We start from the raw sequence: 22,697 nt of genomic DNA on the forward strand, positions 1-22,697 counted from the left end.
CAAGGGAACCAACCAAAAGGCAGGGAAGGGGCAAGGTTTGAGGACCCCCCCCCAGGCTGTAAGAGTCTGAGACGGGGAGCACCTGAGACATGCTGGCTACAGGGGAGTAATAAGCAGTGAAGGATAATGCCCAATTACGAGCCAGTGCAACTAAGCGAGGGAAGAGAAGAGGGCTTGGGAGGAAAGGTCCGGAGGCCGGGTCCAGATGTGGTGAGTTAAGATGTCTGTGGGACATCCAGATCAAGGTGTCTGAGAGACTATTAGAACTACAAGGCTGGAGCTCAGGAGAGAGGGGAGGGCTAGATGTGGAGATCTGAGAATCGTCAGCAAAGAGATGCTAACAAAATCCATGGGATCTGCCGAAACCACCAGGGGAACAGTCTAGGGGGGAAGCAAAGAGGGCCACAGACAGACCTTTGCAGGAAAGACTCCCGGGGAACTCCCACAGCGAGCTGCCTCAACTTGGAAAACTATCGAGAGAGAGAGAGACAGAGAGAGGCAGCAGGAGATGTCAGACAGGCAGGAACACCACAAGAGAGAAGGAGGAGGAAGCAGAAGGGAGCGATCAGCAATGCCAAAGCCTACAGAAAGGCCAAGGACTGAGAAGAGGCCATGAGGTTTGGTGACTGAGAACTCACTGGCCCTGTGGAGAGGGCTGGAGACCAGGCTGTTGAGAGCTAAGACGAGAGAGGAAAGGCAGTGCAGCACTGGCCGCAAGAAGTTCAGCCACAAGAGGGCAGAGATAGAGGAAAACACAGAGTGGGGATGGACTTCTTAGACTGTGTGGGGTAACTCGCCCAAGGTCACATTAGCAGGGAACAGCACAGGCAGGATCAGAACTCAGGTCTTCTCATGACAAATCCTGCGTACTCTCCCCTGAACATACAGGGACAGCCTAGATGGGAAATGAAAGCCCAAGCAGCCAAAGGGGTGCCACAAAGGAGCTCTGCACCAGGCTGCACGGGGCCAAAGGGCTCTTCAAACAAGGTAGAATGAACCCTCAAGGACTACCCAGAGAAGAGACAGGGGCAGAGAAGTCAAGGACAAGCCGGGGGGGGGGGGGGCGGGTCCGAGCCCAGGAGCTTCCAGCACAGTCCCCTCCTCAGGCACCAAAAATCCAAATGGACCTAGTCATCATCTAGGAAGCAAAGTGGTGGTGGGGGGGGGGAAGGTTAGGAGAACAGATGAGGCAAGACCCCCCCCCATAGGGCAGCCATATCTGGAGCAAGGAAGGGGCTCATCCCCACAGCACCCACCAAGGGCTCATCTGTGCACAGTGTTTACACAGCCAAGAGAAATGGCTGCTCTGAAGCCCCAAGTGTGTATCAGGTAAATAACACATGTGGCAAAACACACATTTAATGAGGTAAATAATACGCCTTTATAAAAAGACTCAATCTGAGAGACCAAGGAAACAAGGCGTCCCCAGACTAGAGCAGACCCACAGAGGGGTCAGACTCAGCCCCGCATGGTGGGCAAACAGGCATCTCATTGCATTCCATTACACAGAGTGGCTGGCAGGGGAGGAGGAAAGGGAAGGACGGAGGAGGCGAGGGAAGGAAGGGGGAGGCGAGAGAAGGAAAAAGGAGGCAAGGGAAGGAAGGGGGAGACGAGGGAAGGAAGGGGGAGGCGAGGGAAGGAAGGGGGAGGCAAGGGAAGGAAGGGGGAGGCGAGGGAAGGAAAAAGGAGGCGAGGGAAGGAAAAAGGAGGCGAGGGAAGGAAGGGGGAGGCGAGGGAGGGAAGGAAGGAAGGGGCGAGGGAAGGACGGAAGGGGCGAGGGAAGGAAGGGGGAGGCGAGGGAAGGAAGGGGGAGAGGAGGGAAGGAAGGGGGAGGCGAGGGAAGGAAGGGGGAGGCAAAGGAAGGAAGGGGGAGGCAAGGGAGGGAAGGAAGGGGGGGGCGAGGGAAGGAAGGGGGAGGCGAGGGAAGGAAGGGGGAGGCGAGGGAAGGAAGGGGGAGGCGAGGGAAGGAAGGAAATGATTTAGATATAAAGGCTGATACTATAAGCAAACTGGAAGAGCAAGGAATAGTTCACCTATCAGATTTATGGAGAACAGAAGAATTTATGACCAAACAGGAGACAGAAAACATTACGAAACGCAAAATGGATCATTTTGATGATATCAAATCAAAAGGTTTTGCACAAACAAAGCCAATACAACCAAGATTAGGAGGAAAGCAGAAAACTGGGAAAGAATTTTTACAACCAGTATCTCTGATAAGGGCCTCATTTCTAAAATATATAAAGGGGGGCAGTTAGGTGGCACAGTGGATAGAGCACCAGCCCTGAAGTCAGCACCTGAGTTCAAATCCGGTCTCAGACACATAACACTCATAAGCTGTGTGATTCTGGGCAAGTCACTTAACCCCAATTGACTCACTAAAAAAACAAAAAACAAATAAAATATACAGAGAACTAAGTCATATACAAGTCACTCCCCAATTGATAAATGGTCAAAGTACATGAACAGGCAGTTTTCAGATGAAGAAATTAAAGCCATATATAAAAAAATGCTCTAAATCGTTATTGATTAGAGAAATGCAAATCAAAACAACTCAGACATACCACGTCACACCTATCAGATTGGCCAACATGACAAAACAGGAAAATGATAAATGTTGGAGAAGATGTGGGAAAACTGGAACACTAATGCACTGCTGGTGGAGTTGTGAAATGATCCAACCATTTTGGAGAGCAATTTGGAACTATGACCAAAAGGCTATAAAAATGTACATACCCTTTGGCCCAGCAACAGCACTTTCCAGGGCTGTATCCCAAAGAGATCATAAAAATGGGAAAAGGATCCATGTGCAGAAAAATATTTATAGCAGCTCTTTCTGTGGTGGCAAAGAACTGAAAATTGAGGGGCTGCCCATCAACTGGGGAATGGCTGAACAAGTTGTGGTACATTAATGTAATGGAATATTATTGTACTATAAGAAATGATGAGCAAGCACACTTCAGAAAAACCTGGAAAGACTCAGCATGGTCTGATGCTGAGTGAAGTGAGCAGGACCAGGAGAACATTGTACATAGTAACAGCCACGTTGTACGATGACTGACTTTGACAGACTTAGCCCTTCTCAGCAATGCAAGGATCTAAGACATCTCCAAAGGCCTGATGATGGAAAATGCTGTCCACATCCAGAGAAAGAACTATGGAGTTTGAATGCAGATGGAAACATACTATTTGCTGTTTTTTTCTTCTGTTTTGTTTTGTTTGCTCTTTCTGGTGGTTCCTCCTGTTGGTTCTAATTCTTCCTTACATCACTAATGTGAAAATGTTTAATAGGAATGTATATGTACAGCCTACATCAGATTGCACACCAACTGGGAGAGGGAGGGGGAGAAAAATTTAAAACTCAAAAGCTTATGGAAGTGATTGTTGAAAACTAAAAATAAATTAAAAAAAATTATAATTGGGAAATGTTTAATAAAATAAATAAAAAATATAATACAAGATTAAAAAAGAGAGAGAAGGAAGGAAGGGATAAGGGAAGGAAGGAGGAGGCGAGAGAAGAAAAGGGAAGTAGTAGGGGGAAGGGTGCAGACTAAGGAACAGAAGGATATGGAGTGGGACACAAAGGAAGGCCAACAGAATTATGAAACAACTCCCTTCCCCCAAAGACATATACCTCCAAACTGCTTGGGAACTATTCATTTGCACCTCACTTGATTCAAACATACTCTCACCATGGACTCAGGAACTCAGCATGGCCAGAGATACGTCCATTCCAGGGAAACTCAAGCAAGCCCCAGCCTTAGCTCTAAGACAGTAGCCTAGAAGCCAAGGTTCATGGCCCAGGCCTGCCTGCAGACTCCTTCCCACCACACCTGAGAAGATGCCAGGAGCAATAAGAATAGCCAGGGAAAGCACCTCATAGACCACAGGACACTATGAATTGTGACCATCAACCTGACATGCCTTTCTTGACCCCATTAGGGCCACTGCTATAAAAAATCCCTTAATGTCAGACCTGAATAGGACTTCAGGAAATACCTAGGAGGGGGAGGGGGTGATTTACCCAAGGTTACACATTCAGTCAATGACAGAGCTGCAAAAGCAGAATGGGCCCTAAGTCGGAGTCCTGCCCATTTTCCAGATGAAATAAAATCATGGCAATCATTCATAGTGATTTGCCCCTCACTAGAATGTTTATTAAAACCCAAACTCCAAGGGCCTCTCATTAATGTCTAAAACCGAACTCATTCTCTATACTCCTCAAATCTTCCTCTTTACCCAACTTTCTGGCTACAGACCAGGGCACCAACATCCTCCCAGTTACCCAGGTTTGTCACCTGGGGGTCATCTCTCTGACCCCTTTAACTTCTCTGATATTGTCACCATCCTGGGTTAGGCCTTCGTGACCTATTGCAATAGCTTGCTGGTGGGCCTGCCTCCCAGCCTCAAATCTCTCTTCACTCCCATGATCCCCCATAGCAACTCAGTGATTTTCTTTATGTGTCAAACAATTTTAAGTCCTGGAAGTAACTCCCCAAGCCCTCCACCCAGTACTAGAAAAATAATATCACATATTTCCCCTTTGGTACCCCTAGAAAAGCCAGGCCGGCTAAACATGTACAATATGTACATACGTACAAACGTGTACAATACACTCACTCAGCAGGGACTGACCTCACACCCACAACACTGAAGTCGGGGTGGCCTCCCACCCTCCCTCCCTGTTTGCCCAGGGCACCAGAATCCTTCAGGGCCTCCAGCTCTGTTGGACCAGACCACCACGGAGCTGGAAAAGACACCAGAGGCATCAGAATCCAAACTGTCACTGCCACATGGACATCCACCCTCCTCCTCAAGCCCTCAGAAGAAAGTCTGCTCGGAAGCTTTGCCTATAATATCCAAATCCTCAGTTGGCTTCTCAGCAGCCTCCCCTCATCGCTCCTCGTTGTTCAGTCCTCTAGGGCCAAGCAGACCAAGGCTAATCCTTCCTCAAATAAGACAGCCCTCCAGGGACCTGAAGCCAGCTGCAGCAGCTTCTCTCCTCTAGTAAACATCTCCAATTCCTTAAGCCTGGGCTCAAGGCCCATCTCCAGCCCCATCACTCTTGTCTGCATCTTGTCCAGTGATCCTTCCAAAAACAGCCCAGAATCAAACGCGATCTTCCATGATGACTGCTCTTACCAAAGTACAGAAGGGGAACTCGCCCTGCCCTCATTCTAAACAATGATTCCATGAATATAATGACTGTAGCCAAGATATAGAGGCAGCTAAAAGAAATGTGTGTATGTGCATGGTGCGGGGGTAGGGGATAGGTGAGAGAGAATGACAGAGATAGAGACAGCGAGACAGAGAGAGAAGACACAGAGATGAAGGAGAAGAGAGAGAAAGGAGAGAGAGAGACAGAGAGTGAGGAAAGAAGGAGGAGAGAGAGGAGAAAATGGGGAGAGAGTGTGGGTGGAAAGAGAGGAGAAGAGGGGAAGAGAAGGGAAGGGGAGGGGAGAAAGGGAGAGAGAAGAGGGAGAAGGATAGGGAGAGACAGAGAAAAGGAGAGACTGAGGGAGATGGAGAGGAGAGAAGTGATAAGAGCCTAAAGCAGGTTAGTGGCCACGTGAGAAGAAAAGGTCCCTAACAGTGGAATCTCTGGCCATCTGCCAGTAAAATCAACAAAGCATTCTCAGATGGAGTGCTGCAAACTATTAACAACCATAGGAAAGTCTAAGTCACGGATATCAAAAGAAATATAAAACAACCTTGACGTTTCACCTCACACTCATCAAACTAGAAAAGAGGACCAAAGATGGGAACAGCCAGTGTTGGAGAGGGTGTGGAAAGACAGGCACACTAATGCACTGTTGGTGGAGCTGTAAATTGGTTCAACCATTCTGAAAAGCAACATGAAAATATGCAAAGAAAGCAACTAAAATGCTCATGCCCTTTGACCCAGAGATCCTGTTCCTAGGCATTTACTCCAAGGAGGTCAATGACAAAAAGTAAGACACCACAGACACCAAAATATTCATAGCTGTACTTTTTGTGGTAGCAAAGAACTAGAAATGAAATAGATGCCCATCAACTGGTGAATGGCTAAAAAGTTCTACTCCATCCCCAATTGATAAATGGTCAAAGGATATGAACAGGCAGTTTTCAGATGAAGAAGTTAAAGCTATCTACAGTCATATGAAAAAATGCTCTAAATCACTACTGATTAGAAAAATGCAAATCAAAACAACTCTGAGGTACCACCTCACACCTATCAGATTGGCTAACATGACAAAAAAAGCAAAATGATAAACGTTGGAGAAGATGTGGGAAAACTGGAACACTAGTACATTGTGGTAGAGTTGTGAACTGATCCAACCATTCTGGAGAGCAATTTGGAACTCTGCGCAAAGGGCTATAAAACTGCGCATACCTTTGATCCAGCAAAACCACTACTATGTCTGTATACCAAAGAGATCGCTTAAAAAAAATGGAAAAGGAGCCACATGTACAAAAATATTTACAGCAGCTCTTTTTTGTAGTGGCCAAGTTATGTTTCAGAAGCTCTCCCAGAGAGAGTGAAGCAAGATCCAGAAGAGGAACCACCTGCTTTTCCATCAAGGCATGAGGAGGAGGACCTCTGGATGTGGTGGGGAGAGGGGAGGGAGACCATTCAGACAAGTATTGAAATTGAAAAGGTTTTGCACAAACAAAGCCAATGCAACCAAGATTAGAAGGAAAGCAGAAAGCTGAGAAAATTTTTACAACCAGTATCTTTGATAAAGGCCTCCTTTCTAAAATATATAGAGAACTGAGTCAAATTTATAAGAATACAAGGCATTCCCCAATTGATAAATGGTCAAAGGATATGAACAGGCAGTTTTCAGATGAAGAAATTAAAGCTATCTATAGCCGCATTAAAAATGCTCTAAATCACTATTGATTAGAGAAATGCAAATCAAAACAACTCTGAGGTACCACCTCACACCTATCAGATTGGCCAACATGACAAAACAAGAAAATGACAAATGTTGGAGAAGATGTGGGAAAATTGGAATGCTAATGCATTATTGGTGGAGTGGTGAACTGATCCAACCATTCTGGAGAACAATTTGGAACTATGTCCAAAGGCTATAAAACTGTGCATATCCTTTGACCCAGCAACAGCACTCCTAGGGCTATATACCAAAGAGATAACAAAAATAGGAAAAGGACCCACATGTACAAAAATATTTATAGCAGCTCTTTTTGTGGTAACCAAGAACTGGAAACTGAGGGGATGCTCATCTATTGGGGAATGGCTGAACAAGCTGTGGTGTATGAATGTAATGGAATACTATTGTGCTATAAGAAATGATGAGCAGGCAGATTTCAGAAAAACCTGAAAAGACTTACATGAAGTGATACTGAATGAAATGAGCAGAACCAGGAGAACACTGTACATAGTAACAGCAACAATGTGCAATGACCAGCTTTGATAGACTTGGCTCTTCTCAGCAATACAATGATCTAAGACAACTCTAAAAGACTCATGATGGAAAATGCTCTCCACATGCAGAGAAAGAACTGTGGAGTCTGAATGCAGGTGGAAGCAGATTATTTTCTCTTTTTTTGTTTTTTTCTTTCTCATGGTTTTCCCCTTTTGTTCTGATTCTTCTTTCACAACGTGACTAATGTGAAAATGTTTGATATGATGGTACATGTATAGCCTATATCAGATTGCTTGCTGTCTAGGAGAGGGGAAAGGAGAGAGGGAGAAAAAAGTTTGGTACTCAAAATCTTATAAAAGTAAATGTTGAAAACTTTCTTATATATAATTGGAAAAAATAAAATATTTTTAAAATTTTTCAGAAGAACATATGAGCTTTCACTCTTAAAAAAAAAAAGTTCTGCTCCATGAATGTAAGAACATATTACTGGACTATAAGGAAGGGTGACTGTGAAGATTATGGGGAAGCATGGGAAGACTTTTTTGAAATGCTACAATGTGAAATAGGAAGGACCAGAAAAACAATCAACACACTGCAACAATGTTAATCCAAAGAACAATAAAACAATTAAAACTGCATGTGGTGAAACTGAAATGACCAAGTCAGGACCAAAGAACAGGCAAGGGAAGTTACCTCCTTCTCTTCTTTCAGGGGCCGGGAACAGAAGATTTGGATGGATTTATTAGTTTTGCTGAACTGTTTTTTTCTCTTTTTAAACTATCTGTTCTATGGAATGAAACTCAAGACATGAGAAATGTAGATGGTGTAAAAATAAAAGACACAGGGGCAGCCAAGTGGCATAGTAGATAGCGCACTGGCCCTGGAGTCAGGAGGACTTGAGTTCAAATCCGGCCTCAGACACATAACACTTACTAGCTGTGTGACCCTGGGCAAGTCACTTAAACCCACTGCCTAACCACAATAAAATAAAAGACATAAAAAAATTATTTTAAAAAAATGCTTGCTGACTGATGGATTCATCTCGTACTTTTGCAGTTGGCTTTTTGAACCCTAGTTATAAGACTTTACATTTACCCCTATTACATTACCCTGAGGTAGAAAATCTATGGAATGACATTCATGAATTGGAATGTGTCCAAAGGAGGGTAACTAAGATAGTGAGAGAACAGAGAACACACCATGAAAGGATCTCTTCAGGTCCAATCATTCAAGCAGCTCCACAGCCCCCCAATGAGCTGTACCATCATGCAGCCCCACATCTCTTCATCCAGTCCACAAGGATGGCAACAGAGACTCTGGCCTTTTCCTGACAACCAAGCATCCTCTACTTTTCCCTGATCTAGCTTATCAGAAAAGGAAATGAGGGAAAACGTCCAGAATCTGCTCCTGGTGTGTCCTTGCTAACTTTTAGTCACCTCCACTTCCCTCCCTAAATGCCCACAATCTCCTTAATACCATATTTTTTTAATTTTGCCAGGAACCACAGTCAAGGCACCAGCCCAGAGAATCTGCAGCCTCCTCTCTAGAAGCGCTCACCTGGAACACAGGGAACCAGGAGCCGAACCCTGACGCCTCAAATCCACAAGACCCCTTCTCTCTACCCAGAAGTCTCTCTGCCTCCAGCCACCTCCCCATCTTCAAGGAACCCTTGGAATAAAGAATAAGAAAAGGGAGTTGGATCAGGGGACCTGGCAGATCCTGGAAGCTCTGCTGCCCCACTGGATGACGGAGGCAGGGAAGGGGAAGGAGAGTGCTCAGGGAGAGAGCACAAAGACAGATGTGTCTCCAGAAGCTCTTCCAAGACAACACTTTAGACACTGGAGGCTAGAGTACCGTCAGTCTACATGATCCAAGCCTTCTCCTAAAACTCTTAGGCTAATGGGCAGCTAGGTAGTGCAGTGGATAGAGCTCTGGCCTTGGAGTCAGGAGGACCTGAGTTCAAATCCAGCCTCAGACACTTATTGCTGTGTGACCCTGGGCAAGTCACTTAACCCCGACTGCTTCACCAGGAAAAAGAAAAAAAAAACCTCTTAGGCTGGCCTCAGGGTTTAGGGTGATATTTTACCATATAAATGGGGCCATGCAGAGCCCAGACCACTCCAGCTCCTTCCCCTGTCCTCACCTCAGCTGCCAGCCCCATCCAAGGCCGGCCATCACCCACAGAAGGGGGAGGATTTGGATTCTTCCCAACTACCCTGACCTCTCTGCCACTGAAGACTAGCCACGCACAAGTACCAGGGAACCTGAAGATGCAGGCACTGAGCGCTGGCCCTGAGTGAAGACTGGCTATGCCCCATAAGTCTCCCGAGTCTCGCCTTTGGTGTCCATCACCAACGTTTTCTAACCAGTCTGCAACTCCCCAAAGCTGGGGCAGCCTCCATCTGGGGTCACAGCTGGGAAGGAACAGTTGTTTTTGCCCACTTTATTTCAGCCACACACGGATCCACCAGCAGCTTAATCTTTGTGAGCATCCTGGATGACAGAATAAGTGCAGAACGGACAGATCGCTACCATTCCCCAGCCCCAGTCACGCAGACTTGGGGATGGAGGCTCATCTGTGCAGACTGGCACATCCGGCTGGCTCTCAAACTCCCTGCCCTAGTGGGCGGAGGGGAGGGGGAGCAGTAAAGGACACAAGGCTACGCTGAGCACGCATCACGCAAGCAAGATAAGGAGTGGAAGGGGACCACTGTCCATCCCTCGGCCACACTCCCTGATTATCTGGGAAGCACTGCACTGCCTCATCCTCCCCTGGTTAGTGACCACCATTCTGCTAGCTCATCCACCTGCAGATAAAGCACCCAGGCCTGGATCTCCCTCACCGTCAGGGACAATTAGGGCTGAAGGACAAATAGGACCAGGAAACCAACAATAACTCACATTTCTATGATGCTTTCCTCTGTGAGGAAATGTGGCGTGAGCATTATTAGCCCCATAGGTCAACGAAGGGAACTGAGGCTGAGTGAAATGTAATGACTTGTCCAAGGTCATATGGCCAATAAGTGACCTCGCTGGCCTGTGGCTCCCAGACCACACTGAGGAGGCCAAGGTCAATGCAGAAATGGAGCAGGGCCTTGGGAATCTGCTATTCCCCTCCCCTGGATATAGAGCAGGCCTGCACAACCTATGGCACGCCAAAGGATTTCAAGTGGCCCACAAAAATGTAGAAGAAATGTAGAGGAAATCCTTTCTGCAGGCCTGCTATAGAATCACACCCCTTAGCACCTACAACTCCCGCTCGCTCCTGACTACAAGCCTCAGTGTGTGACCTGAATGACTGGGGAGCATATTTCTCTACTTGACTTGTCTTCTGGGGACCCTTCTGGTGTGGCTCTCGCATCCCTGAGGTCTATTCCAGTGCCTGGCCCACAGGCTTGCTGAACTGAATTTTCACCAAGAAAAAGAATTACCTCCCCACATCTACGATTCAGTTCCCTTTGGAAACAAAGTACGACTCTGGCTAAAAGCAGCCAAGGCAGATAGAAGAATGAGATCTGTTTGAAAGACTAGCCCTGGACATCCACCCACCCACCTCCCCAACAGGAAGGAATGCTCTACATTTATACAACTTTAGAGCCAGCATCTCCAAATCCCTTGCCAAATATCATTCTAAAGGAAAAAAGTCTTTCCATATTTCAGAGGGTAGACAAGGAGGCAGCAGCCAATAGGCACAAAGAATCCAAAGGTGTTCAGTTAAAATCCTCACCTGGGCACCCTCAGACAAGGTGGGCTCTCCTCCTTCCTCCTGCTGTCACCTGAGAAGGCTGCCTTGGCTCTGCGGTCCTGCCCAACTCCAAACCTACATTCTACTGGCCACACTCCCCAGGTCCTACAACTGCCGGGCTGGGGGTGCCCTGAAGCAACAGGTTAGGCTGGCCTCCACTCTCTCTTCCTCCCTCCCCAAGGGAGATGAGAGCATTACCTTGGGCCTGGAATACTATTAAAAGGATTAATTTAGGGACCCATGTTTGGACTGTCACATCCAATCACTACTCACAGATCTACAACTTCCCAAATCAGACACATGCAAAGGAGAATCAATTGCAAGGACACTGAGGATCTGAACAGGCATACTAATGGCCTCTCAAGGCACTGAGGTGCCTGTCGGCAGCTAGCTCTGACACTCCCATAAATTATGTGCTTCTGGATTATACCTGGAACCAGGGGGTAAATGCACAAAGCTAAGCACCCTCCAGAACAATTCGTGCCACCCCTGGGACTCCCTAGGACCACCCCAAGGAGATCAGGATTAAAAAAAATAGCCAAATTGGCAGGGGGATTCTACAAACAGGGACTCAGTCACAACTGGATGGCACCAAGTAGGGCCCAGATGAGGCCAGGCTCATCCTGACAGCCCAAGTACCCCACTGACTGAAGGTCCAAGCTGATGACTCCCTTGCCTTCCCACCAAAGAAGAAAAACTACAGATGCAAATGGACACAATCACATCTTGCGTTTCTACCTCTAGCTCCCAGCAGGACCCTGGACAACTCACTTCAGCTTCCCCAGCCTCAGTCTTCTCACATGGGTAACATGGATAAGATTGCTGACCTGCTGACCCACCTCCAAAGTGGTGCTGGAAGACCCTTAGCAAAGGTGAACGGCTACAGCTGCCAATCATATTAAATCACAGCCACCACAGAGGGCAGGGACAGTCACATTTTGGGGAATTTTGATCAGGAAGCTACTCAACAGACTGGAAGCTGAACTCCTTTTGTTGACACTAGTGGGGCCAAAGGAGAGCCTGGCAAAAAGCTTTGAGATGCCTGGCAGAGCAGCTCCTGGCCATGGATTTTCCCTGTTCCGAAGAAGAGTCATGCCCTGGCTAATGAGCTCCAGCCTCCTGCCAGATGGCTGCTGACCGTCAGCCTTGTTTCTGCTGCAGGACCACAAAGACAGAACCAGGAGGCCATACGATAGGGACTCAGGTGTGGCAACTTGTTGCTGCCAACGACAGGCCCGCTACTATGCCCTGCTCTATCTCCTAACCAGCATCCTTCCCTTACCCAGCAGCACTTCATGTCTGGCTAGAGACGCCAACCTGGACACTCCAGGGAGAAGATCAGATAGCCTCACTCCAATATGCCACGCAGGGGTTCCCCCCAGGAGAGGCTCAGGGCACTGCAGCCACCCTTTCTCCTCCTCAGGGCCCCACCTCCAACTGATGTTCTCCACCCTTCCTCCATGCTCTTCCCACAGAGACTAGAGTGCTTCTCCAAACAGACAACGAGGCCATGGTCAAGACAAAGCCACCTATCTCCAAACTGAGCCCAAACACCAACCACATGATCACCAATCACCTAAACCAAAGGCGCAATCAAAAGCCAAAGAAATGTCTGCCAATCAACATCCTTCCTAACCTGGCCCTCGCCTTTCCAATCTTCCTCCACCTGGCACCCTCCCTCTGCCATGATCTGGTGATGCTGGCTTCCTTGCTGGGGCTGGCATGAGAAACTCCACCCCCCAACACCAGGGATATTCCCTGGCTGCCCTTCCTCCCATCATCAGCTCCAGCAACCACTGGCTTCCTTCTACAGGAGCCTTCGGCTTCATGTCTGTGCCTTCCCTCTGCTGATCACCTCCAATTTCTCCTGTCTATAGCATGTCAGTATTTGGGACAGACTGGCTTGCATGTGGTTTCCCCCACTACACTGAGAGCTCCTTAGGAGCAGGACTGTCCTTTGTCTCTCTTTGTGTCCCCAGGGCTGCTCACAGCACCTGGCACACAGGAGGCTCTGAAATGTTGACTGACTCACCCCCTCTTCCTCAGAACCATGCTGGGGCCAAGGCCTGCTTGGCATCTGACCTCCCAGCCTCATAAACACCAAGAGAATGCCAACTGCTTTGAAGTAAGGCCCATTTTCATGTCCTTGTACCCACAGTGCCGTGCCTAGCATTAGGTGCAACAGAGGCGTAGGAGTCACTCCGGTGACTCCCTTACACCCAGTGGCTCCCCATGACCTCCAGATCAAACACAAACAAATCCCTCTGTTTGGCATTTCAGGACTCCCCAATCTTGTCCCCATCGCACAGGGCTCCCTTTCCCATGCGCTGGTCCAGCAACCCCAGCAACCCCAGCCTGCTTGCTGTTCATTTCCCAGCTCACCACTTCCGTTACGCCTGGAATGCTCCACCTTCTCACCTCTACCTCCAGTACTCAGCTCAATCTCACCTTCCTCAAGAGGCTCTGCCAAGTCCATCCCAACCCCCTCAGCTGCTAGCACCTCTTTCTTTAAGGTTACCTTCCATCTCCTTGGTCTGTCTGTCTACAAACATACTGTCTCCCCCAGCAGAATAACAGTGCCTTGAAGACTTGTTTTGTGTCCCTGGTGCCTAGCAGAGAGCCTGGAATGTGCATGGTGCAGAGGACAAAGGGACTGTCATGTTCATATTTCTCTTGACAAAGCCTAGGATCATACAAGGGTGGAGCTGTGAGGACATCAGAGCCCTGGAGGTCCAAATGAGGCACATCTAGGGGAAGGAGGCATTTATATAGTATTTACCTACTATGTGTCTGGCACCATGCTGTGCCTTAACAGATATTACCTCAACTGATCCTAACAAACCTCAGGAGGAAGATCACCATTACCAAGGCAGACCGATGTTCTTGCCCAAGGTCTAGGCGACCTAGTATCTGCGGGAGGATTTGAACTCAGGTCTTCCTAACTCCAGGTCCAGGGCTCTTCTCACTGTGGCTCCCCCAAACCTGTCCTAGAGCAGTTGATTTTTTACCCTTCCCTGCATTAAATCTCTTCTTGTTAGAATCAGAATCTAAAGAGACCTCAACCAGCTAGAATAACCTCATCACATGCCCACCCTAGAAGGGATCCTCCCCAGCTTCACTTCATGTCATCCACAGATTTGACAAGTGCCCCTTTTGGGTCCGTGTCCATTAATAAAAATGCTGGGCAATTCTAGAAGAAATTAGGTATCAACTAACATCTCACACTGTATGCAATGACATGCTCCAAATCAGATACTAAAAGTCACACCACAAAGTTGGGGAGCAAGGAAGAAAATACCTTTCATAACTGTGGATGGGGAAAGAGTTCATGAACAAACAAGAGACAGAGGATCTGTGATTGGGAAGGCAAATGGACAATTTTGATTACATAAAATTAAAAAGGTCTTGAATAAATCAAATCAATGTAGCTAAAATTAAAAGGTGACTGGAGAAAAAAATGAACAAAATTTTTCCGATATAGGTTTCACAGCCCATTTATACAATTATGTACTGATTCAAGTGTATAAGAACTAGAGCCATTACCCAAAAGATAAATGATCAAAGCATATGAACCTGCAGTTTTCAAAGGAAGAATTCCAAGCTATCAAACCATATCAAAGTGTTCCAAATCACTATTAGAGACATGCAAATTAAAATAATTCTGAGGAATTCTACCTCCCACTCATCAGACTGACAAAGATGACAAATAACCAAAAAGACAAATGTGAAGGGACTGATGGGGAAAAGGCACATTGAGGCACGGGTGGTTGAGCTGTGATCCAGCCATTATAGAAAGCAATGTAGAACCACGCCCCCAAAGTCACTAACCTCTGCCCACCTTTTGATGCAGCAATACCACTACTAGGCCCATACCCCAAGGAAAATAAAGAGGAAAAGGGCCCACGTATACACACAAGAAAAAGATTTATAGCAACTCTTTTATGGTGGAAAGAAGCTGGAAACTAGGGAAGTGCCCATCAATTGGGGGATGGCTGAACAAATCATGGTATGTGACTGTAATAAAGTATTACTGCATCTTAAAACAATGAAGGAGATGGTTTCAGACACACATGGTAAGACTTGTATGAACTGAGGAAGATAGAAATGAGAAGAACCAGGAATAAATTGTATAGCAACAACCTTATAAAGCAAAATAACTTTCAACACGTAAGAACTGATTAATGCAATTACCAATCATCATTCCAGAGAAGAGCTAGTCAAACATGCTACCTACCTAACAGAGAAGTGGTGGGCTCAGTGGGGATGCATTTTTAGTCATGGCCAATGAGGGAATTTGTTTTGCTGCACTTTGTATATATATCATAAGAGTTTTCCTTTTTTTTCCCAAGAAGAAAGTGGGGAGAGGGGAGCAAGAGGAGGTTTAGGGATAGGAAAAGAAAGGAAGGAAGAAAAGAAAAAAGAAAGAGGGAGAGAGAAAGGAAGAGAAAGAGAGAGAGAGAAAGAAAGAGATCATTGAAGCATCTTTTCAAAATGCACAGAAGAGGAAGCCCAGAAGGAATCCCAAAACAAAAATACCTCAGAAGGTTATGTTGAATTTATTATATACTTTTGAAAAGCCAGCTATACAAAACAGAGATTCAAAGTTGCATGTAAAATCCTTTTTATTCTGTTCTACTATGTATATGGAAAGTCTTGCTTCTATCTAATCCTTTTTAATAAAAATAAATAAATAAAAATGCTGATCAGAGCAGAGCAGACCAAGCCCTCCAGACTGACATCAACCCACTAATCAACCAGCTGGGCATCCGCCTAATCCAATCCACATCTGCACCTCCACCCAGGTGAGCTCAGAGGCTTTGTCCAACGTTTGGCTAAAATCCAGGTGCCTCAATGTCTACTGCATTATTGCCCTACCTAACCAGTCCAGTAACTCTGACACAAAAAGACAGGATTAGATGTGAGATGGCATTTTCCAAGACAGCCGGTGCTGGCTCCTGGTGATCAGCCTTCCCTTTGTTACATGCTCATAAACTGCTCAGGACTTGGCCAGAGAGACATGCCTGGATCACCAGATTGTGAGATTATAGAGCTCATCTCCTTCTTTTTAAAAATCAGGGCAATATTTTTCTCCTTTCTAGTGGCTCATTCCTCCTCCCCTCATCCCAGCATCCTGAAGATCACCTCCAGCTATTCAGCCAACACATCTGCTAATCCTTTCCCTGGCGTCTCAAGCCTCTAGGCTTAGTGAGAACATATTTCAACTTCTCTCCCACAATCTGCCTTCTTCATAAGCTCAATGTTTCACTAATTATCTAATTATCATTCTATCAAGACACTGTGCACTTTCCCACCTCCAAGCCTTTGCTCATCATATTGTTTCTAATTTCTCGCCTCCACTTCCTCGGGCTAAAATCCCTCCTATCATTCAAGACCCAGCTTAGACACTGCCTCCTCTGTGAAAACTCTCCTAATGAACACATGCATCCATCCTCCAGATGAGAGCTCTTCCTCATTTGGACTCCTTTCATTTGTAAAAAAAAAAAAAATCACAGAATTTCAGAATTAGGACCTCAGCGATCACAGTAGTTCATCCAAACTTTAAGCACTACATAGAACATAACCTCAAGCACGACACGGCCAAAAGAGAACATGTCAGCCTTTCCTTCCAAACCTCCCCTCCTCTCAACTTCCCAACGTCCATTAAGCACTCCCAGTCACTAGGCTCCTAAGCCCAGTGCCAGCCTGTACTCCTCATTCATGCTCACTCCCCATACAGTCATAAAGAGTGTCATCTCTTTCTCCAAAACATCCCTTCTCTCTACTCAAACAGCCACTTCCCTGGTGCAGGCCCTCAGCACCTCAGACCTGGACTAACCAGGCTCCAGCCTCAAACCCCACTCCTGTGGGGACTTCTACACAGCTGCCAAAGGTATTTTCCTACTGCACAAGTTTGAAGGTGTCACTCTCCCCACACAAAAGAAACTCCAGTGGCTCCCTACTGCCTCTAGGGTCAAATATCAACTCTGATATTAGAAGCCCTACACAAGCTGGACCCAAACTCCCTTTTAGCCTCATTACACCTTAGCCTTCTTCTCACACTACATTCTAGACCAGAGGCTCCCAAACTTATTTGGCCTAGCGCCCCCTTTAAAAAAAAATTATTCAGCACCCCCTGAAAATCTTTAACTCTTCTAATGGTTCTGTTTAATTTTTTTTGAAATTTGTGTCATCTCAAAAAATATTTTTTTTAAAAGTGACATCTTAAATTTAATAATTTATTGCAAATTTGTGGGGGGGTCTTCCTACATTGAAATTTTGATGATGTACCATATTGTAAACAAGTCATTACACACACACATATATCTGCCGATGCATGGTGGACTTCTCGACAATGCTCGACACACTCACCTGCCAACACCTACTTGTTAAGCCCTGCTGGCAGACTTAACCACTGATGGGTTATAACTTGCATTTTGTGTTTATTTGGAAAATAATGTAATCACTACAACTTTAAGACAACAGATGAAACATGTACAAATGGTTTTCAAAATTTTCTTATCTTCACTTTTTTCCTTACGCTTCTACAGCCCTCTTATTTTTATTCAATGCCCCCCCTTATACCTATGGCTATTATTGCCCCCCAGATCAATCCACTGCTCCCTGGGGGGCAGTATCATCCACTCTGGGAACCTCTGTAGGACCAACTAACCCTCTTGCTGTTCCTCATGCCTCCACCTCCATTTCTCAGAACCCCCAAAGTTTTCTTCAAAGCTCATTTCCAATGCCACCTCCTCCATCAGGTCTTCCTTCCTCCCCTGACCAAAATTAGCCAACATTTATTCTGTGTGCTCACAAGTATCCATGTTGTCTCCCACTATGGAATATAATCTCCTTGAGGACAAGAAGAGTTTCATTTTTGTCTTTCTATCCCCAGTCCCTGGCATGGTACTTGGCTCAGAGCAGATGCTTTAGGAAGGTACCCTGGACTTGGGCAGCAGGCTGTCCTTCCTAGGGAAGTTTACCTTGGCAAAATGTTAAAAGATCTTTACCTTTACCCACAGGCTAGTTGGCAGTGAAGGGAACCAGGAACACATAGAACAGAAAGAAGATATTAGCCCTCAGATTAAGACAGGATTGTATAACTGAGAACTAGAGGCCAGGCTGCTGGAGCAGGGGGGGATGGGAGGATTCTTAATTTTCAAAGTGTGAGTCCACACTCTCAACTTCACTGACTGCGCCCCTCACCCACACAACAGGCAGGCTACAAGAAAGAAAGAGCTAGTAAACAAAGTTTAAGTTAACACCTAATGAAGAAATCAGTCTCAGACCACTCCCTCACTCTCAGAAACTCAAGGCAACAAAAACAAGATATATTTGTGATTCTAGGTTCTTGACACCCAAGCCCTGGGGATTTTCTCTTTTTTTAACTTTTCTTCTATCAGAAAGCTATGCTCTGGCAGACTGGGTGGCCTCCCAGGGCAGTATTCTTGAGCCAGGCAGCATCAGGAAGCACTGGCCTTTCTACTAGGGCATCTTCCCTTCTTTCCCCAACACCCTTGCCCCCTTTCACACACCTCCAAGGAGGCTATTCACCAAATGAGCCCAGTACAAAAAAAACCACCACTTTTCAATGTTTTTAATCACCTTTATTTAGAAGTTTCAAGCTAGTAAGATATGGGGAGCTGTGGTGACTGCTCAACCCTCTGACCTAGCCAACTGATTATTTACAGGATCTTTGGGTAGGAATTGTTAATGAGCTTTTAATTTGGAGCACTTCAGTAGAGTCAAGTGCTCCAAGCTCCAATGAACCACCCCCAATCCATAAAGGAAGCCTTATCAATCACTTCCACTTCCCCGAACAGCAGCCAAGTGGCGGGTTTCTAACCAAGTTCCCGGACACTCACATTACTGAAGTCACACTCCAAATCACTGTTTATAAATGGACTTTTAAGTGATAGGGGACTCAGGTGTTATAGACTTAAGATCAAAGCACCAACCCACTAAAACAAGGTACGCTATATATGATAAAGTCAGAATAAAGCCGTATTTGATGAAGCCAAGTCCTGTTAGAAATTCCACAAACAAAATCAGTGAGCCAATCCCCACCGACCAGAGCTGAAATACAGTCTAGTATTTGGCCAATCGAATTCATGTGGCGCTGCCATTCAGAAGGGAGCCCCAGTAAATCTCGCTGGCAAGAGCTGATGTTAAGGATGTGACCATAGACCATTAGCAGAGGTAACAGTTCAAACTGTCAGGGCCAGTGGTTTTCAAAAAGACATCGATTCTATCCAGTCCTAAATACAGGAGTCCAAACACCAAACCAAGCCAAAATCTTCAAGTCCTTCAGTCTCACTCAGTAGCTATTATGGCAACACCACAGGGCTTGCAAGTCAGCTGAGGCAGAGCAGAGTCCAGCCAGAGCCCCTGTGCCGCACACAACTGTATGTACTATGGACATCTGAGAAGAAGCTAGCCCTCAGTCAGAGGGCTACCTCCTCCAGGCCCTGTGCCCACCATCACCAGACACACCTAGAGGACACAGAGCCTGCCCTGCTCTGGAATCTCTCCCCTGGGGCCAGGGGTTAAAGAGACCCTGTGTTAAAGAGCCCTCCCAGCCAGGATCAAATTGTCCCCCAGCCCTCTCACTACCCAAGAGAAACAGTCATAAAGCCACTATGCCCCACCCCCAAAAACCACTCTCCTTTTCTCCCCACCAAAAGAAGAGGAAGATGATGATAAGGGTGACAGCAGGGACGAACCTGCCTCCTGTGGCTCACAGGCCACTCATTCATCCTGGGGTACCCCCCAGCTACTCCCAGCAGCACCACAGCACAGAGGGAGAAATGTTGGGGTACCCCATCCATTGGCCCCATCTAAGACACTTATCCCCTCAAGGGAAGGTGCCCTAATACCTAACCCTCCCCCAGAATGACAGCGTCTTCTCATTCAGACCACCCCTGGGGGTTCCCCTTCTGTGATACCAATGCCCCTGGGTGAAGGGTACTCCTATGCAGGCCTACCTCCCCTCCCCTCCCCAATAACTATTCCCCTAGGAGGGAGGAGCGCCTCCTTAATACCTAACCCTCCCATCCAAGAAGAGGAACCCCCTTATCCAGACTTCCCTCTATACCTATGACCCTTGGAGAAGGGAGCCCCCATCCATCCAGACCCTCCCTCAGCCCCGCCCCGCAGGAGAGAGAGAGAGAGAGAGAGAGAGAGAGAGAGAGAGAGAGAGAGAGAGAGAGAGAGAGAGGGCCGTCGCCATGGCAACCCTGCTTGGGGCCCCGCCCGCAGCGGGGTACCCGTTGCCATAGCAACCCCTGCCCGCACCCCGCCTCTCCCCCCTACCACTCCAGCGCGCGCTCCCGCCGCCACGTCCGCGCTCCCGCCACCACCCCGCGCGCCCCCGCCCCCCGGGCGCCCGCAGGCCCCGCGCTGGCCTCCCCCGGGCCGCAGCGGATGGGCAGGCGCAGGGCTGTGGGCCAGGCCCGGGTCCGGGGGAGGCCAAGGCGGGGCCGGCTCCGCCCGCTGCCCGTCGCCCCCCTCGGCGGCCGCGGCGGCGACAGCCCGCACCACGAGTCCCCACAACACACCGACTCACCTCCGTGCCCTCTGACCCCGCGCGGCGCCGCCGACGGGCGGCCTGGCCGGCCAACCGCCGAGTCCGCTGCCGGTGCCGTGGGCCAATGGACGTCTAGGGGGCGGGGCCTCCTCCGCCCCGGCCCTCGCACCTCCGCCCGCATGCGCGTCGCGGCGCCCCGCCAGGCCGCTGCCGCCGCTAGATATCATGGGGGCTGTAGTCCCGGCCGGCCAGTCTCCGAGCGTTGGTCGGGCCCACTGCGCATGTCCAGCGAGGGGCACGTGGGGCCCCGGGCCCCCTAGGTCCAGGCTGCTTCTTACGAAACCGGTGGGGGGGGGCGTTGGCGGGGAGAAGGCGGGGCTGGCTGAGTTCATCTGCTTGCTCCCCTCCACTGGGGAGCAAGGGGCCAGGCATTTCAGGCTGCAGCCACTTCTATCGAGGCATTGCATTGCTGCCTTGAGTGCCTCTGTTCCTTCCCTAAATCTGTGCCCTCCATTCATTTGATCGTCACATGACCCCTTTGTCTCCGAGCCTCTGCCTTTCCTTCAGTCCTTTCGTCCTTTTGCCCGTGGCACCAGGGCTTTCATTCAAACCATGTCTGAGAGACGCGAGAACAATAAAGGCATCGGTGAAAACCCGCCTGCCACCGACTTCCCAGGAGCTAAACCTAGCAGAGCAGGGCAGCCTTGCCTTCAGGGGGCTGACATTCTGCTAGGAGGAGGACGCGCCTAGAGAGCTGGGGGGTGGGGGAGGGGATGAGAAATTACCCAGGGAGTGAAGCAAGGTGGAACTGGGATCTGCCTGCCTCAGTTTCCTCATCAATAATAACACCTACCTACCAGAGTTGTTGCGAAGATAAAATGGAATAATGCATGTAAAGAGCAGCATAGGTGCTGACCGTTGTATTTTAGGCAACTGGGACAATGAGGACAACAAGACTAATCAGAGAGTAGTCAGGTGTCCACTGTCTCAGCCCAGGCAGGAGGGGATGAGGACCTGAAAAGGATGGGGTGGGGTGGGGCTGTGTGAGTGGAGAGATGGGGAAAGATGTGAGAGATCCTGAGAAGTGGAAATGACAGGACTGAACACCTGATGAAATACTGGAGGCAGGGAGGGACAGAGTGAGGAGTCCAGTGTCCTCACTGAGACTGGAAGGATGGCAGTGCCTTCAGTAATAACAGGGAGAAATTCAGAGAGAGAGGAAGGTTTGAGTTACCTATGGGACAGCCAATTTGAAATGTCCAGTTGTCAGAGGGGTGATGCCTAGGACTGGAGCATAGGAGAATGACCAGGGCTGGGAGTCATCTACATAGGGGCGATTAGTGAAGCCCATAGGAGCTAATGAGGATTTTCCTTTTCTTCTCTCTTTTTTTTTCTGAGAGGGTTTTCACGAGAGAGAGGTTGGATGAGGGAGAAACGAAAGGGGAACCATGCTGGGCCCACAGAGGCTGAGCTATTGTGCCCACCCCTGGCTCTTATGAGAAGAGTTAGACTTCCTTTTGTCACAATCTTCAGCTAATTAAGCCCCAACCTTGATGACTCAGGGACAAATTTACTCATAATTCAGGTTATGGCTCACATCTTACCCAAAAGGGGATGTGGGGGCATGAGGAAGTAAGAAGGTACTCAATATCCAATGTAAGTCAGGCATTAGAGAGATAATTTATTCCTACACACAAAAGAAGTGCTAAACATACTAGATTCGCAGTTCAAATTAAGAGAACACAGGATAGAACTTTCCCTCTCTTCATATGAATTAGTAATCTTCAATCATTCCAGGTGAATCATTTGGAAATACCTCACTCCAGCACCCACCTGGCTCCTCTTACCCCCAGACAGCTTCTCAAGGAAAAATGGAAGTAATTAGAATATGGCAGGACAGGACATAGATGTCAGGGAGGGGCACATGTACTATATGTAGTATATGATTGTAATGAAATACTATTGTGCATTAAGAAATGATGAGCAGACTGATTTCAGAAAAACCTAGAAAAACTTACTTGAACAGATGCAGAGTGAAGTGAGAACCAGGAGAACA

General features: G+C 47.7%; 1 protein-coding gene across 4 annotated transcripts in view; it reads right to left on the reverse strand.

Moving 5' to 3' along the window:
- Positions 1-20,778, reverse strand: part of ERI3 (ERI1 exoribonuclease family member 3) — a 191,406-nt gene extending 170,628 nt beyond the window's left edge. For 2 of the 4 annotated variants that reach the window (XM_020987552.2, XM_020987550.2), the window contains exon 1: positions 20,681-20,778. The gene's annotated coding sequence lies outside the window, so the exon portion shown is untranslated. The other 2 variants (XM_078156599.1, XM_020987551.2) reach the window with 2 other exon arrangements.
- Positions 20,779-22,697: the final 1,919 nt, after the last annotated feature.

The sequence above is a fragment of the Phascolarctos cinereus genome, unplaced genomic scaffold (genome assembly GCF_003287225.1).
Source record: "Phascolarctos cinereus isolate Bilbo 61053 unplaced genomic scaffold, phaCin_HiC Scaffold_5;HRSCAF=322, whole genome shotgun sequence".
Taxonomy (NCBI): Eukaryota; Metazoa; Chordata; class Mammalia; order Diprotodontia; family Phascolarctidae; genus Phascolarctos; species Phascolarctos cinereus.